This window comes from Rhinoderma darwinii (genome assembly GCF_050947455.1).
Source record: "Rhinoderma darwinii isolate aRhiDar2 chromosome 11 unlocalized genomic scaffold, aRhiDar2.hap1 SUPER_11_unloc_4, whole genome shotgun sequence".
In the NCBI taxonomy this organism is placed as follows: Eukaryota; Metazoa; Chordata; class Amphibia; order Anura; family Rhinodermatidae; genus Rhinoderma; species Rhinoderma darwinii.
This window is the reverse complement of record NW_027461856.1, coordinates 316,909-336,570: the sequence shown is the minus strand read 5'-3', so window position 1 is coordinate 336,570 and position 19,662 is coordinate 316,909. Positions and strand designations below refer to the sequence as shown.

The window sequence follows — 19,662 nt, the reverse complement described above, 5'->3', positions numbered from 1 at the left end:
TAAATATCCCCTGAGGCCCCATGCACACGAACGTAAAAACGGCCGTAATTGCGGGCCCATAGACTTCTATTGGCCACGGGTACCTCCCTGTTTGCTTACGGGAAGGTGCCCGGGCCGTTGAAAAATACAGAACATGTCCTATTTTAGGCCGTAATTACGGCACGGGCAGGCCCATAGAAGTCTATGGGGCTCCCGTAATTACGGGTGGCTACTTGTAAGCACCCGTAATTCCGGGAGCGTTGCTAGGCGATGTCAGGGGATTCCCCTGTCTGCAGGCTCAAGCCTGATTTGAATTTTTGAATAAAGAGAAGCAGAGAAAAGGGGTCCGTAAATACGGGTTAAAAACGTGTGATAAAGGACCCGTATATACGCCAGTATTTACGGGAGGGAAAAAATTCGGTTGGGTGCATGGGGCCTCAGTGATTCAGCAGAATCTGGAGCGGGATCAGAAATGGGTAACAAATAAATAGAATGGGTGGACTGCAGTACACAGAAATACTGTCACACATGGGGGGGGGTGGACAGTTCAGGGGTGACCTAATACCTATGTATAATATATATCACTGGGCAGTGCAGAGATATAAATACTATTACATATGGGGGGGGGGTGGACAGTTCAGGGGTGACCTAATACCTATGTATAATATATATCACTGGACAGTGCAGAGATATAAATACTATTACATATGGGGGGGCGACAGTTCAGGGGTGACCTAATACCTATGTATAATATATATCACTGGACAGTACAGAGATCTAAATACTATTACATATGGGGGGGGGGCGACAGTTCAGGGGTGACCTAATAACTATGTATAATATATATCACTGGACAGTGCAGAGATCTAAATACTATTACATATGGGGGGGGGACAGTTCAGGGGTGACCTAATAACTATATATAATATATCACTGGACAGTGCAGAGATCTAAATACTATTACATATGGGGGGGGGGGGGGCGACAGTTCAGGGGTGACCTAATATCTATGTATAATATATATCACTGGACAGTGCAGAGATCTAAATACTATTACATATGGGGGGGGTGACAGTTCAGGGGTGACCTAATAACTATGTATAATATATATCACTGGACAGTGCAGAGATCTAAATACTATTACATATGGGGGGGACAGTTCAGGGGTGACCTAATACCTATGTATAATATATATCACTGGACAGTGCAGAGATCTAAATACTATTACATATGGGGGGGGGGCGACAGTTCAGGGGTGACCTAATACCTATGTATAATATATATCACTGGACAGTGCAGAGATCTAAATACTATTACATATGGGGGGGGCGACAGTTCAGGGGTGACCTAATAACTATGTATAATATATATCACTGGACAGTGCAGAGATCTAAATACTATTACATATGGGGGGGGGGGGCAACAGTTCAGGGGTGACCTAATACCTATGTATAATATATATCACTGGACAGTACAGAGATCTAAATACTATTACATATGGGGGGGGGGGCGACAGTTCAGGGGTGACCTAATAACTATGTATAATATATATCACTGGACAGTGCAGAGATCTAAATACTATTACATATGGGGGGGGGGACAGTTCAGGGGTGACCTAATAACTATATATAATATATCACTGGACAGTGCAGAGATCTAAATACTATTACATATGGGGGGGGGGGCGACAGTTCAGGGGTGACCTAATATCCATGTATAATATATATCACTGGACAGTGCAGAGATCTAAATACTATTACATATGGGGGGGGTGACAGTTCAGGGGTGACCTAATAACTATGTATAATATATATCACTGGACAGTGCAGAGATCTAAATACTATTACATATGGGGGGGACAGTTCAGGGGTGACCTAATACCTATGTATAATATATATCACTGGACAGTGCAGAGATCTAAATACTATTACATATGGGGGGGGCGACAGTTCAGGGGTGACCTAATACCTATGTATAATATATATCACTGGACAGTGCAGAGATCTAAATACTATTACATATGGGGGGGGGGCGACAGTTCAGGGGTGACCTAATAACTATGTATAATATATATCACTGGACAGTGCAGAGATCTAAATACTATTACATATGGGGGGGGGGGGGCAACAGTTCAGGGGTGACCTAATACCTATGTATAATATATATCACTGGACAGTGCAGAGATGTAAATACTATTACATATGGGGGGGGGTGACAGTTCAGGGGTGACCTAATAACTATGTATAACATATATCACTGGACAGTACAGAGATCTAAATACTATTACATATGGGGGGGGGGGCGCGACAGTTCAGGGGTGACCTAATAACTATGTATAATATATATCACTGGACAGTGCAGAGATATAAATACTATTACATATGGGGGGGGGCGACAGTTCAGGGGTGACCTAATAACTATGTATAATATATATCACTGGACAGTGCAGAGATCTAAATACTATTACATATGGGGGGGGGGCGACAGTTCAGGGGTGACCTAATAACTATGTATAATATATATCACTGGACAGTGCAGAGATATAAATACTATTACATATGGGGGGGGGGGGGTGGACAGTTCAGGGGTGACCTAATACCTATGTATAATATATATCACTGGACAGTGCAGAGATATAAATACTATTACATATGGGGGGGAGAGACAGTTCAGGGGTGACCTAATATCTATGTATAATATATATCCCTGGACAGTGCAGAGATCTAAATACTATTACATATGGGGGGGGGGAGACAGTTCAGGGGTGACCTAATAACTATGTATAATATATATCACTGGACAGTGCAGAGATATAAATACTATTACATATGGGGGGGGTGGACAGTTCAGGGGTGACCTAATAACTATGTATAATATATATCACTGGACAGTGCAGAGATCTAAATACTATTACATATGGGGGGGGGGGCGACAGTTCAGGGGTGACCTAATAACTATGTATAATATATATCACTGGTCAGTGCAGAGATCTAAATACTATTACATATGGGGGGGGGCGACAGTTCAGGGGTGACCTAATACCTATGTATAATATATATCACTGGACAGTACAGAGATATAAATACTATTACATATTGGGGGGGGGGCGACAGTTCAGGGGTGACCTAATACCTATGTATAATATATATCACTGGGCAGTGCAGAGATCTAAATACTATTACATATGGGGGGGGGGGGTGACAGTTCAGGGGTGACCTAATAACTATGTATAATATATATCACTGGACAGTGCAGAGATCTAAATACTATTACATATGGGGGGGACAGTTCAGGGGTGACCTAATACCTATGTATAATATATATCACTGGACAGTGCAGAGATATAAATACTATTACATATGGGGGGGGGGTGACAGTTCAGGGGTGACCTAATACCTATGTATAATATATATCACTGGACAGTGCAGAGATCTAAATATTATTACATATGGGGGGGCGACAGTTCAGGGGTGACCTAATACCTATGTATAATATATATCACTGGACAGTGCAGAGATATAAATACTATTACATATGGGGGGGGGTGACAGTTCAGGGGTGACCTAATACCTATGTATAATATATATCACTGGACAGTGCAGAGATCTAAATACTATTACATATGGGGGGGAGACAGTTCAGGGGTGACCTAATACCTATGTATAATATATATCACAGGACAGTACAGACATCTAAATACTATTACTTATGCGGGGGGCGACAGTTCAGGGGTGACCTAATAACTATGTATAATATATATCACTGGACAGTGCAGAGATCTAAATACTATTACATATGGGGGGGGGGCGACAGTTCAGGGGTGACCTAATACCTATGTATAATATATATATCACTGGACAGTACAGAGATCTAAATACTATTACATATGGGGGGGGGGCGACAGTTCAGGGGTGACTTAATAACTATGTATAATATATATCACTGGACAGTGCAGAGATATAAATACTATTACATATGGGGGGGCGACTGTTCAGGGGTGACCTAATACCTATGTATAATATATATCACTGGACAGTACAGAGATCTAAATACTATTACATATGGGGGGGCGACAGTTCAGGGGTGACCTAATAACTATGTATAATATATATCACTGGACAGTGCAGAGATATAAACACTATTACATATGGGGGGGGGAGACAGTTCAGGGGTGACCTAATAACTATGTATAATGTATATCACTGGACAGTGCAGAGATATAAATACTATTACATATGGGGGGGGGGGGGTGGACAGTTCAGGGGTGACCTAATAACTATGTATAATATATATCACTGGACAGTACAGAGATCTAAATACTATTACATATGGGGGTAACAGTTCAGGGGGTGACCTAATAACTATGTATAATATATATCACTGGACAGTACAGAGATCTAAATACTATTACATATGGGGGAGACAGTTCAGGGGGTGACCTAATAACTATGTATAATATATATCACTGGACAGTGCAGAGATATAAATACTATTACATATGGGGGGGCGACAGTTCAGGGGTGACCTAATACCTATGTATAATATATATCACTGGACAGTACAGAGATCTAAATACTATTACATATGGGGGGGCGACAGTTCAGGGGTGACCTAATAACTATGTATAATATATATCACTGGACAGTGCAGAGATATAAACACTATTACATATGGGGGGGGGGGAGACAGTTCAGGGGTGACCTAATAACTATGTATAATGTATATCACTGGACAGTGCAGAGATATAAATACTATTACATATGGGGGGGGGGTGGACAGTTCAGGGGTGACCTAATAACTATGTATAATATATATCACTGGACAGTACAGAGATCTAAATACTATTACATATGGGGGTAACAGTTCAGGGGGTGACCTAATAACTATGTATAATATATATCACTGGACAGTACAGAGATCTAAATACTATTACATATGGGGGAGACAGTTCAGGGGGTGACCTAATAACTATGTATAATATATATCACTGGACAGTACAGAGATCTAAATACTATTACATATTGGGGGGTGACAGTTCAGGGGTGACCTAATACCTATGTATAATATATATCACTGGACAGTGCAGAGATATAAATACTATTACATATGGGGGGGGTGGACAGTTCAGGGGTGACCTAATAACTATGTATAATATATATCACTGGACAGTGCAGAGATATAAATACTATTACATATGGGGGGGGTGGACAGTTCAGGGGTGACCTAATAACTATGTATAATATATATCACTGGACAATTGCAGAGTTATAAATACTATTACATATGGGGGGGGGAGACAGTTCAGGGGTGACCTAATAACTATGTATAATATGTATCAGTGGACAGTGCAGAGATATAAATACTATTACATATGGGGGGGCGACAGTTCAGGGGTGACCTAATACCTATGTATAATATATATCACTGGACAGTGCTGAGATCTAAATACTATTACATATGGGGGGGGGTGGACAGTTCAGGAGTGACCTAATAACTATGTATAATATATATCACTGGACAGTGCAGAGATCTAAATACTATTACATATGGGGGGGGGGTGACAGTTCAGGGGTGACCTAATAACTATGTATAATATATATCACTGGGCAGTGCAGAGATCTAAATACTATTACATATGGGGGGGGCGACAGTTCAGGGGTGACCTAATACCTATGTATAATATATATCACTGGACAGTGCAGATATCTAAATACTATTACATATGGGGGGGTGGACAGTTCAGGGGTGACCTAATAACTATGTATAATATATATCACTGGACAGTGCTGAGATCTAAATACTATTACATATGGGGGGGGTGGACAGTTCAGGAGTGACCTAATAACTATGTATAATATATATCACTGGACAGTGCAGAGATCTAAATACTATTACATATGGGGGGGGGTGACAGTTCAGGGGTGACCTAATAACTATGTATAATATATATCACTGGGCAGTGCAGAGATCTAAATACTATTACATATGGGGGGGGCGACAGTTCAGGGGTGACCTAATACCTATGTATAATATATATCACTGGACAGTGCAGATATCTAAATACTATTACATATGGGGGGGGGGGTGACAGTTCAGGGGTGACCTAATAACTATGTATAATGTATATCACTGGACAGTGCAGAGATATAAATACTATTACATATGGGGGGGGTGGACAGTTCAGGGGTGACCTAATACCTATGTATAATATATATCACTGGACAGTGCAGAGATATAAATACTATTACATATGGGGGGGGAGAGACAGTTCAGGGGTGACCTAATAACTATGTATAATATATATCACTGGACAGTGCAGAGATCTAAATACTATTACATATGGGGGGGTGACAGTTCAGGGGTGACCTAATACCTATGTATAATATATATCACTGGACAGTGCAGAGATATAATACTATTACATATGGGGGGGGGGGTGACAGTTCAGGGGTGACCTAATACCTATGTATAATATATATCACTGGACAGTGCAGAGATCTAAATACTATTACATATGGGGGGGCGACAGTTCAGGGGTGACCTAATAACTATGTATAATATATATCACTGGACAGTGCAGAGATATAAATACTATTACATATGGGGGGGGGGTCGACAGTTCAGGGGTGACCTAATAACTATGTATAATATATATCACTGGACAGTACAGAGATCTAAATACTATTACATATTGGGGGGGGGGGGCGACAGTTCAGGGGTGACCTAATAACTATGTATAATATATATCACTGGACAGTGCAGAGATCTAAATACTATTACATATGGGGGGGGCGACAGTTCAGGGGTGACCTAATACCTATGTATAATATATATATCACTGGACAGTACAGAGATCTAAATACTATTACATATGGGGGGGGGGCGACAGTTCAGGGGTGACCTAATAACTATGTATAATATATATCACTGGACAGTGCAGAGATCTAAATACTATTACATATGGGGGGGGTGGGCGACAGTTATGGGGTGACCTAATACCTATGTATAATATATATCACTGGACAGTACAGAGATCTAAATACTATTACATATGGGGGGGGGTGGACAGTTCAGGGGTGACCTAATACCTATGTATAATATATATCACTGGACAGTACAGAGATCTAAATACTATTACATATGGGGGGGGGGGCGACAGTTCAGGGGTGACCTAATAACTATGTATAATATATATCACTGGACAGTGCAGAGATATAAATACTATTACATATGGGGGGGCGACAGTTCAGGGGTGACCTAATACCTATGTATAATATATATCACTGGACAGTACAGAGATCTAAATACTATTACATATGGGGGGGGGCGACAGTTCAGGGGTGACCTAATAACTATGTATAATGTATATCACTGGACAGTGCAGAGATATAAATACTATTACATATGGGGGGGTGGACAGTTCAGGGCGTGACCTAATACCTATGTATAATATATATCACTGGACAGTGCAGAGATCTAAATACTATTACATATGGGGGGGGGGGTGGACAGTTCAGGGGGTGACCTAATACCTATGTATAATATATATCACTGGACAGTGCAGAGATATAAATACTATTACATATGGGGGGGGGACAGTTCAGGGGTGACCTAATAACTATGTATAATATATATCACTGGACAGTGCAGAGATATAAATACTATTACATATGGGGGGGGGGGGGTGACAGTTCAGGGGTGACCTAATAACTATGTATAATATATATCACTGGACAGTGCAGAGATATAAATACTATTACATATGGGGGGGTGGACAGTTCAGGGCGTGACCTAATACCTATGTATAATATATATCACTGGACAGTGCAGAGATATAAATACTATTACATATGGGGGGGGCGACAGTTCAGGGGTGACCTAATACCTATGTATAATATATATCACTGGACAGTGCAGAGATATAAATACTATTACATATGGGGGGGGGGACAGTTCAGGGGTGACCTAATAACTATGTATAATATATATCACTGGACAGTACAGAGATCTAAATACTATTACATATGGGGGGGGGACAGTTCAGGGGTGACCTAATAACTATGTATAATATATATCACTGGACAGTGCAGAGATATAAATACTATTACATATGGGGGGGGGTGACAGTTCAGGGGTGACCTAATAACTATGTATAATATATATCACTGGACAGTGCAGAGATATAAATACTATTACATATGGGGGGGGTGGACAGTTCAGGGGTGACCTAATACCTATGTATAATATATATCACTGGGCAGTGCAGAGATATAAATACTATTACATATGGGGGGGAGAGACAGTTCAGGGGTGACCTAATATCTATGTATAATATATATCACTGGACAGTGCAGAGATCTAAATACTATTACATATGGGGGGGGGGGCGACAGTTCAGGGGTGACCTAATACCTATGTATAATATATATCACTGGGCAGTGCAGAGATCTAAATACTATTACATATGGGGGGGGTGACAGTTCAGGGGTGACCTAATAACTATGTATAATATATATCACTGGACAGTGCAGAGATCTAAATACTATTACATATGGGGGGGTGACAGTTCAGGGGTGACCTAATACCTATGTATAATATATATCACTGGACAGTGCAGAGATATAAATACTATTACATATGGGGGGGGTGACAGTTCAGGGGTGACCTAATACCTATGTATAATATATATCACTGGACAGTGCAGAGATCTAAATACTATTACATATGGGGGGGCGACAGTTCAGGGGTGACCTAATAACTATGTATAATATATATCACTGGACAGTGCAGAGATATAAATACTATTACATATGGGGGGGGGTCGACAGTTCAGGGGTGACCTAATAACTATGTATAATATATATCACTGGACAGTGCAGAGATCTAAATACTATTACATATGGGGGGGGCGACAGTTCAGGGGTGACCTAATACCTATGTATAATATATATATCACTGGACAGTACAGAGATCTAAATACTATTACATATGGGGGGGGGGCGACAGTTCAGGGGTGACCTAATAACTATGTATAATATATATCACTGGACAGTGCAGAGATCTAAATACTATTACATATGGGGGGGGGTGGACAGTTCAGGGGTGACCTAATACCTATGTATAATATATATCACTGGACAGTACAGAGATCTAAATACTATTACATATGGGGGGGGCGACAGTTCAGGGGTGACCTAATAACTATGTATAATATATATCACTGGACAGTGCAGAGATATAAATACTATTACATATGGGGGGGGCGACAGTTCAGGGGTGACCTAATACCTATGTATAATATATATCACTGGACAGTACAGAGATCTAAATACTATTACATATGGGGGGGGGGGCGACAGTTCAGGGGTGACCTAATAACTATGTATAATGTATATCACTGGACAGTGCAGAGATATAAATACTATTACATATGGGGGGGGTGGACAGTTCAGGGGTGACCTAATACCTATGTATAATATATATCACTGGACAGTGCAGAGATATAAATACTATTACATATGGGGGGGGTGACAGTTCAGGGGTGACCTAATAACTATGTATAATATATATCACTGGACAGTGCAGAGATCTAAATACTATTACATATGGGGGGGGGGGGTGGACAGTTCAGGGGTGACCTAATACCTATGTATAATATATATCACTGGACAGTACAGAGATCTAAATACTATTACATATGGGGGAGACGACAGTTCAGGGGTGACCTAATACCTATGTATAATATATATCACTGGACAGTGCAGAGATATAAATACTATTACATATGGGGGGGTGGACAGTTCAGGGGTGACCTAATAACTATGTATAATATGTATCAGGACAGTGCAGAGATATAAATACTATTACATATGGGAGGGTGGCAGTGTTCAGGGGCGACCAAATACCTATGTATAATATATATCACTGGACAGTGCAGAGATCTAAATACTATTACATATGGGGGGGGGGGTGACAGTTCAGGGGAGACCTAATAACTATGTATAATATATATCACAGGACAGTACAGAGATATAAATACTATTACATATGGGGGGGGGAGACAGTTCAGGGGTGACCTAATACCTATGTATAATATATATCACTGAACAGTGCAGAGATATAAATACTATTACATATGGGGGGGGGGGGGCACAGTTCAGGGGTGACCTAATAACTATGTATAATATATATCACTGGACAGTGCAGAGATCTAAATACTATTACATATGGGGGGGGGGGGAGACAGTTCAGGGGTGACCTAATAACTATGTATAATATATATCACTGGAAGGTGCAGAGATATAAATACTATTACATATGGGGGGGGGGTGGACAGTTCAGGGGTGACCTAATACCTATGTATAATATATATCACTGGACAGTACAGAGATCTAAATACTATTACATATGGGGGGGGGGGAGACAGTTCAGGGGTGACCTAATAACTATGTATAATATATATCACTGGACAGTGCAGAGATATAAATACTATTACATATGGGGGGGGGGGTGACAGTTCAGGGGTGACCTAATAACTATGTATAATATATATCACTGGACAGTGCAGAGATCTAAATACTATTACATATGGGGGGGGGGTGACAGTTCAGGGGTGACCAAATAACTCTGTATAATATATATCACTGGACAGTGCAGAGATATAAATACTATTACATATTGGGGGGGGCGACAGTTCAGGGGTGACCTAATAACTCTGTATAATATATATCACTGGACAGTGCAGAGATATAAATACTATTACATATGGGGGGGCGACAGTTCAGGGGTGACCTAATACCTATGTATAATATATATCACTGGACAGTACAGAGATCTAAATACTATTACATATGGGGGGGGGGCGACAGTTCAGGGGTGACCTAATAACTATGTATAATATATATCACTGGACAGTGCAGAGATATAAATACTATTACATATGGGGGGGCGACAGTTCAGGGGTGACCTAATACCTATGTATAATATATATCACTGGACAGTACAGAGATCTAAATACTATTACATATGGGGGGGGGCGACAGTTCAGGGGTGACCTAATAACTATGTATAATGTATATCACTGGACAGTGCAGAGATATAAATACTATTACATATGGGGGGGTGGACAGTTCAGGGGTGACCTAATAACTATGTATAATATATATCACTGGACAGTGCAGAGATATAAATACTATTACATATGGGGGGGTGGACAGTTCAGGGGTGACCTAATAACTATGTATAATATGTATCAGGACAGTGCAGAGATATAAATACTATTACATATGGGAGGGTGGCAGTTCAGGGGCGACCAAATACCTATGTATAATATATATCACTGGACAGTGCAGAGATCTAAATACTATTACATATGGGGGGGGGGTGACAGTTCAGGGGAGACCTAATAACTATGTATAATATATATCACAGGACAGTACAGAGATATAAATACTATTACATATGGGGGGGGGGAGACAGTTCAGGGGTGACCTAATACCTATGTATAATATATATCACTGAACAGTGCAGAGATATAAATACTATTACATATGGGGGGGGGGCACAGTTCAGGGGTGACCTAATAACTATGTATAATATATATCACTGGACAGTGCAGAGATCTAAATACTATTACATATGGGGGGGGGGAGACAGTTCAGGGGTGACCTAATAACTATGTATAATATATATCACTGGAAGGTGCAGAGATATAAATACTATTACATATGGGGGGGGGGTGGACAGTTCAGGGGTGACCTAATACCTATGTATAATATATATCACTGGACAGTACAGAGATCTAAATACTATTACATATGGGGGGGGGGGAGACAGTTCAGGGGTGACCTAATAACTATGTATAATATATATCACTGGACAGTGCAGAGATATAAATACTATTACATATGGGGGGGGGGGTGACAGTTCAGGGGTGACCTAATAACTATGTATAATATGTATCAGTGGACAGTGCAGAGATATAAATACTATTACATATGGGGGGGCGACAGTTCAGGGGTGACCTAATACCTATGTATAATATATATCACTGGACAGTGCTGAGATCTAAATACTATTACATATGGGGGGGGTGGACAGTTCAGGAGTGACCTAATAACTATGTATAATATATATCACTGGACAGTGCAGAGATCTAAATACTATTACATATGGGGGGGGGGGGGGTGACAGTTCAGGGGTGACCAAATAACTCTGTATAATATATATCACTGGACAGTGCAGAGATATAAATACTATTACATATGGGGGGGGCGACAGTTCAGGGGTGACCTAATACCTATGTATAATATATATCACTGGGCAGTACAGAGATCTAAATACTATTACATATGGGGGGGGGGTGACAGTTCAGGGGGTGACCTAATAACTATGTATAATATATATCACTGGACAGTACAGAGATCTAAATACTATTACATATGGGGGTGACAGTTCAGGGGGTGACCTAATAGCTATGTATAATATATATCACTGGACAGTACAGAGATATAAATATTATTACATATGGGGGAGACAGTTCAGGGGGTGACCTAATACCTATGTATAATATATATCACTGGACAGTGCAGAGATCTAAATACTATTACATATGGGGGGGGGGAGACAGTTCAGGGGGTGACCTAATAACTATGTATAATATATATCACTGGACAGTACAGAGATCTAAATACTATTACATATGGGGGTGACAGTTCAGGGGGTGACCTAATAACTATGTATAATATATATCACTGGACAGTACAGAGATCTAAATACTATTACATATGGGGGTGACAGTTCAGGGGGTGACCTAATAACTATGTATAATATATATCACTGGACAGTACAGAGATCTAAATACTATTACATATTGGGGGGTGACAGTTCAGGGGTGACCTAATACCTATGTATAATATATATCACTGGACAGTGCAGAGATATAAATACTATTACATATGGGGGGGGTGGACAGTTCAGGGGTGACCTAATAACTATGTATAATATATATCACTGGACAGTGCAGAGATCTAAATACTATTACATATGGGGGGGGGCGACAGTTCAGGGGTGACCTAATACCTATGTATAATATATATCACTGGACAGTGCAGATATCTAAATACTATTACATATGGGGGGGGGGTGGACAGTTCAGGGGTGACCTAATACCTATGTATAATATATATATCACTGGACAGTACAGAGATCTAAATACTATTACATATGGGGGGGGGGGCGACAGTTCAGGGGTGACCTAATAACTGTATAATATATATCACTGGACAGTGCAGAGATCTAAATACTATTACATATGGGGGGGGGGGCGACAGTTCAGGGGTGACCTAATACCTATGTATAATATATATCACTGGACAGTACAGAGATATAAATACTATTACATATGGGGGGGGGGCGACAGTTCAGGGGTGACCTAATACCTATGTATAATATATATCACTGGACAGTGCAGAGATATAAATACTATTACATATGGGGGGGGTGGACAGTTCAGGGGGTGACCTAATACCTATGTATAATATATATCACTGGACAGTGCAGAGATATAAATACTATTACATATGGAGGGGGGGGAGACAGTTCAGGGGTGACCTAATAACTATGTATAATATATATCACTGGACAGTGCAGAGATCTAAATACTATTACATATGGGGGGGGGTGACAGTTCAGGGGTGACCTAATAACTATGTATAATATATATCACTGGACAGTGCAGAGATCTAAATACTATTACATATGGGGGGGTGGACAGTTCAGGGCGTGACCTAATACCTATGTATAATATATATCACTGGACAGTACAGAGATATAAATACTATTACATATGGGGGGGGGGTGATAGTTCAGGGGTGACCTAATAACTATGTATAATATATATCACTGGACAGTGCAGAGATCTAAATACTATTACATATGAGGGGGGGGGAGACAGTTCAGGGGTGACCTAATACCTATGTATAATATATATCACTGGACAGTGCAGAGATATAAATACTATTACATATGGCGGGGGGGGGGGTGACAGTTCAGGGGTGACCTAATAACTATGTATAATATATATCACTGGACAGTACAGAGATATAAATACTATTACATATGGGGGGGGGGCGACAGTTCAGGGGTGACCTAATAACTATGTATAATATATATCACTGGACAGTGCAGAGATATAAATACTATTACATATGGGGGGGGCGACAGTTTAGGGGTGACCTAATAACTATGTATAATATATATCACTGGACAGTGCAGAGATATAAATACTATTACATATGGGGGGGGGGAGACAGTTCAGGGGTGACCTAATACCTATGTATAATATATATCACTGGACAGTGCAGAGATCTAAATACTATTACATATGGGGGGGGCGACAGTTCAGGGGTGACCTAATACCTATGTATAATATATATCACTGGACAGTGCAGAGATATAAATACTATTACATATGGGGGGGGGGGGGGCGACCCTTCAGGGGTGACCTAATAACTATGTATAATATATATCACTGGACAGTGCAGAGATCTAAATACTATTACATATGGGGGGGGGGAGACAGTTCAGGGGTGACCTAATAACTATGTATAATATATCACTGGACAGTGCAGAGATCTAAATACTATTACATATGGGGGGGGTGACAGTTCAGGGGTGACCTAATAACTATGTATAATATATATCACTGGACAGTGCAGAGATATAAATACTATTACATATGGGGGGGGGGGTGATAGTTCAGGGGTGACCTAATAACTATGTATAATATATATCACTGGACAGTGCAGAGATCTAAATACTATTACATATGGGGGGCGACAGTTCAGGGGTGACCTAATAACTATGTATAATATATATCACTGGACAGTGCAGAGATCTAAATACTATTACATATGGGGGGAGAGACAGTTCAGGGGTGACCTAATACCTATGTATAATATATATCACTGGACAGTGCAGAGATCTAAATTCTATTACATATGGGGGGGTGGACAGTTCAGGGGTGACCTAATACCTATGTATAATATATATCACTGGACAGTGCAGAGATATAAATACTATTACATATGGGGGGGGCGACAGTTCAGGGGTGACCTAATACCTATGTATAATATATATCACTGGACAGTACAGAGATCTAAATACTATTACATATGGGGGTGGACAGTTCAGGGGTGACCTAATAACTATGTATAATATATATCACTGGACAGTGCAGAGATATAAATACTATTACATATGGGGGGGGGCGACAGTTCAGGGGTGACCTAATACCTATGTATAATATATATCACTGGACAGTACAGAGATCTAAATACTATTACATATGGGGGTGGACAGTTCAGGGGTGACCTAATAACTATGTATAATATATATCACTGGACAGTACAGAGATATAAATACTATTACATATGGGGGGGAGACAGTTCAGGGGTGACCTAATAACTATGTATAATATATATCACTGGACAGTGCAGAGATCTAAAGACTATTACATATGGGGGGGGGGCGACAGTTCAGGGGTGACCTAATAACTATGTATAATATATATCACTGGGCAGTGCAGAGATATAAATACTATTACATATGGGGGGGGGGCGACAGTTCAGGGGTGACCTAATAACTATGTATAATATATATGACTGGACAGTGCAGAGATATAAATACTATTACATATGGGGGGGATGACAGTTCAGGGGTGACCTAATAACTATGTATAATATATATCACTGGACAGTGCAGAGATCTAAATACTATTACATATGGGGGAGGTGGACAGTTCAGGGGTGACCTAATAACTATGTATAATATATATCACTGGACAGTACAGAGATATAAATACTATTACATATGGGGGGGAGACAGTTCAGGGGTGACCTAATAACTATGTATAATATATATCACTGGACAGTGCAGAGATCTAAAGACTATTACATATGGGGGGGGGGCGACAGTTCAGGGGTGACCTAATAACTATGTATAATATATATCACTGGGCAGTGCAGAGATATAAATACTATTACATATGGGGGGGGGGCGACAGTTCAGGGGTGACCTAATAACTATGTATAATATATATCACTGGACAGTGCAGAGATATAAATACTATTACATATGGGGGGGGGACAGTTCAGGGGTGACCTAATAACTATGTATAATATATATCACTGGGCAGTGCAGAGATATAAATACTATTACATATGGGGGGGAGAGACAGTTCAGGGGTGACCTAATATCTATGTATAATATATATCACTGGACAGTGCAGAGATCTAAATACTATTACATATGGGGGGGCGACAGTTCAGGGGTGACCTAATAACTATGTATAATATATATCACTGGACAGTGCAGAGATATAAATACTATTACATATGGGGGGGGGTCGACAGTTCAGGGGTGACCTAATAACTATGTATAATATATATCACTGGACAGTACAGAGATCTAAATACTATTACATATGGGGGGGGGGCGACAGTTCAGGGGTGACCTAATAACTATGTATAATATATATCACTGGACAGTGCAGAGATATAAATACTATTACATATGGGGGGGCGACAGTTCAGGGGTGACCTAATAACTATGTATAATATATATCACAGGACAGTACAGAGATCTAAATACTATTACATATTGGGGGGGGGGCGACAGTTCAGGGGTGACCTAATAACTATGTATAATATATATCACTGGACAGTGCAGAGATCTAAATACTATTACATATGGGGGGGGGGCGACAGTTCAGGGGTGACCTAATACCTATGTATAATATATATATCACTGGACAGTACAGAGATCTAAATACTATTACATATGGGGGGGGGCGACAGTTCAGGGGTGACCTAATAACTATGTATAATATATATCACTGGACAGTGCAGAGATCTAAATACTATTACATATGGGGGGGTGGGCGACAGTTATGGGGTGACCTAATACCTATGTATAATATATATCACTGGACAGTACAGAGATCTAAATACTATTACATATGGGGGGGGGGGGGTGGACAGTTCAGGGGTGACCTAATACCTATGTATAATATATATCACTGGACAGTACAGAGATATAAATACTATTACATATGGGGGGGGCGACAGTTCAGGGGTGACCTAATAACTATGTATAATATATATCACTGGACAGTGCAGAGATCTAAATACTATTACATATGGGGGGGGGGGCGACAGTTCAGGGGTGACCTAATAACTATGTATAATATATATCACTGGACAGTGCAGAGATATAAATACTATTACATATGGGGGGGCGACAGTTCAGGGGTGACCTAATACCTATGTATAATATATATCACTGGACAGTACAGAGATCTAAATACTATTACATATGGGGGGGGGGCGACAGTTCAGGGGTGACCTAATAACTATGTATAATGTATATCACTGGACAGTGCAGAGATATAAATACTATTACATATGGGGGGGTGGACAGTTCAGGGGTGACCTAATACCTATGTATAATATATATCACTGGACAGTGCAGAGATATAAATACTATTACATATGGGGGGGTGGACAGTTCAGGGGTGACCTAATACCTATGTATAATATATATCACTGGACAGTGCAGAGATCTAAATACTATTACATATGGGGGGGGGTGGACAGTTCAGGGGGTGACCTAATACCTATGTATAATATATATCACTGGACAGTGCAGAGATATAAATACTATTACATATGGGGGGGGGGGACAGTTCAGGGGTGACCTAATAACTATGTATAATATATATCACTGGACAGTGCAGAGATATAAATACTATTACATATGGGGGGGGGGGTGACGGTTCAGGGGTGACCTAATAACTATGTATAATATATATCACTGGACAGTGCAGAGATATAAATACTATTACATATGGGGGGGTGGACAGTTCAGGGCGTGACCTAATACCTATGTATAATATATATCCCTGGACAGTGCAGAGATATAAATACTATTACATATGGGGGGGGGGGCGACAGTTCAGGGGTGACCTAATACCTATGTATAATATATATCACTGGACAGTGCAGAGATATAAATACTATTACATATGGGGGGGGGGGACAGTTCAGGGGTGACCTAATAACTATGTATAATATATATCACTGGACAGTACAGAGATCTAAATACTATTACATATGGGGGGGGGGGCGACAGTTCAGGGGTGACCTAATACCTATGTATAATATATATCACTGGACAGTGCAGAGATATAAATACTATTACATATGGGGGGGGGACAGTTCAGAGGTGACCTAATAACTATGTATAATATATATCACTGGACAGTGCAGAGATATAAATACTATTACATATGGGGGGGGGACAGTTCAGGGGTGACCTAATAACTATGTATAATATATATCACTGGACAGTGCAGAGATATAAATACTATTACATATGGGGGGGGGGGGGTGACAGTTCAGGGGTGACCTAATAACTATGTATAATATATATCACTGGACAGTGCAGAGATATAAATACTATTACATATGGGGGGTGGACAGTTCAGGGGTGACCTAATACCTATGTATAATATATATCACTGGGCAGTGCAGAGATATAAATACTATTACATATGGGGGGGAGAGACAGTTCAGGGGTGACCTAATATCTATGTATAATATATATCACTGGACAGTGCAGAGATCTAAATACTATTACATATGGGGGGGGGGCGACAGTTCAGGGGTGACCTAATACCTATGTATAATATATATCACTGGGCAGTGCAGAGATCTAAATACTATTACATATGGGGGGGGTGACAGTTCAGGGGTGACCTAATAACTATGTATAATATATATCACTGGACAGTGCAGAGATCTAAATACTATTACATATGGGGGGGTGACAGTTCAGGGGTGACCTAATACCTATGTATAATATATATCACTGGACAGTGCAGAGATATAAATACTATTACATATGGGGGGGGTGACAGTTCAGGGGTGACCTAATACCTATGTATAATATATATCACTGGACAGTGCAGAGATCTAAATACTATTACATATGGGGGGGCGACAGTTCAGGGGTGACCTAATAACTATGTATAATATATATCACTGGACAGTGCAGAGATATAAATACTATTACATATGGGGGGGGGTCGACAGTTCAGGGGTGACCTAATAACTATGTATAATATATATCACAGGACAGTACAGAGATCTAAATACTATTACATATTGGGGGGGGCGACAGTTCAGGGGTGACCTAATAACTATGTATAATATATATCACTGGACAGTGCAGAGATCTAAATACTATTACATATGGGGGGGGGCGACAGTTCAGGGGTGACCTAATACCTATGTATAATATATATATCACTGGACAGTACAGAGATCTAAATACTATTACATATGGGGGGGGGGCGACAGTTCAGGGGTGACCTAATAACTATGTATAATATATATCACTGGACAGTGCAGAGATCTAAATACTATTACATATGGGGGGGTGGGCGACAGTTATGGGGTGACCTAATACCTATGTATAATATATATCACTGGACAGTACAGAGATCTAAATACTATTACATATGGGGGGGGGGGTGGACAGTTCAGGGGTGACCTAATACCTATGTATAATATATATCACTGGACAGTACAGAGATCTAAATACTATTACATATGGGGGGGGGCG

At 40.3% G+C, this 19,662-nt stretch overlaps 1 protein-coding gene across 1 annotated transcript in view; it reads right to left on the bottom strand.

The window, feature by feature from the left end:
* The window catches only part of LOC142698051 (uncharacterized), a 92,194-nt gene that overhangs the window by 23,683 nt on the left and 48,849 nt on the right, over positions 1-19,662 (bottom strand). The gene's annotated exons all lie outside the window — the stretch shown is intronic.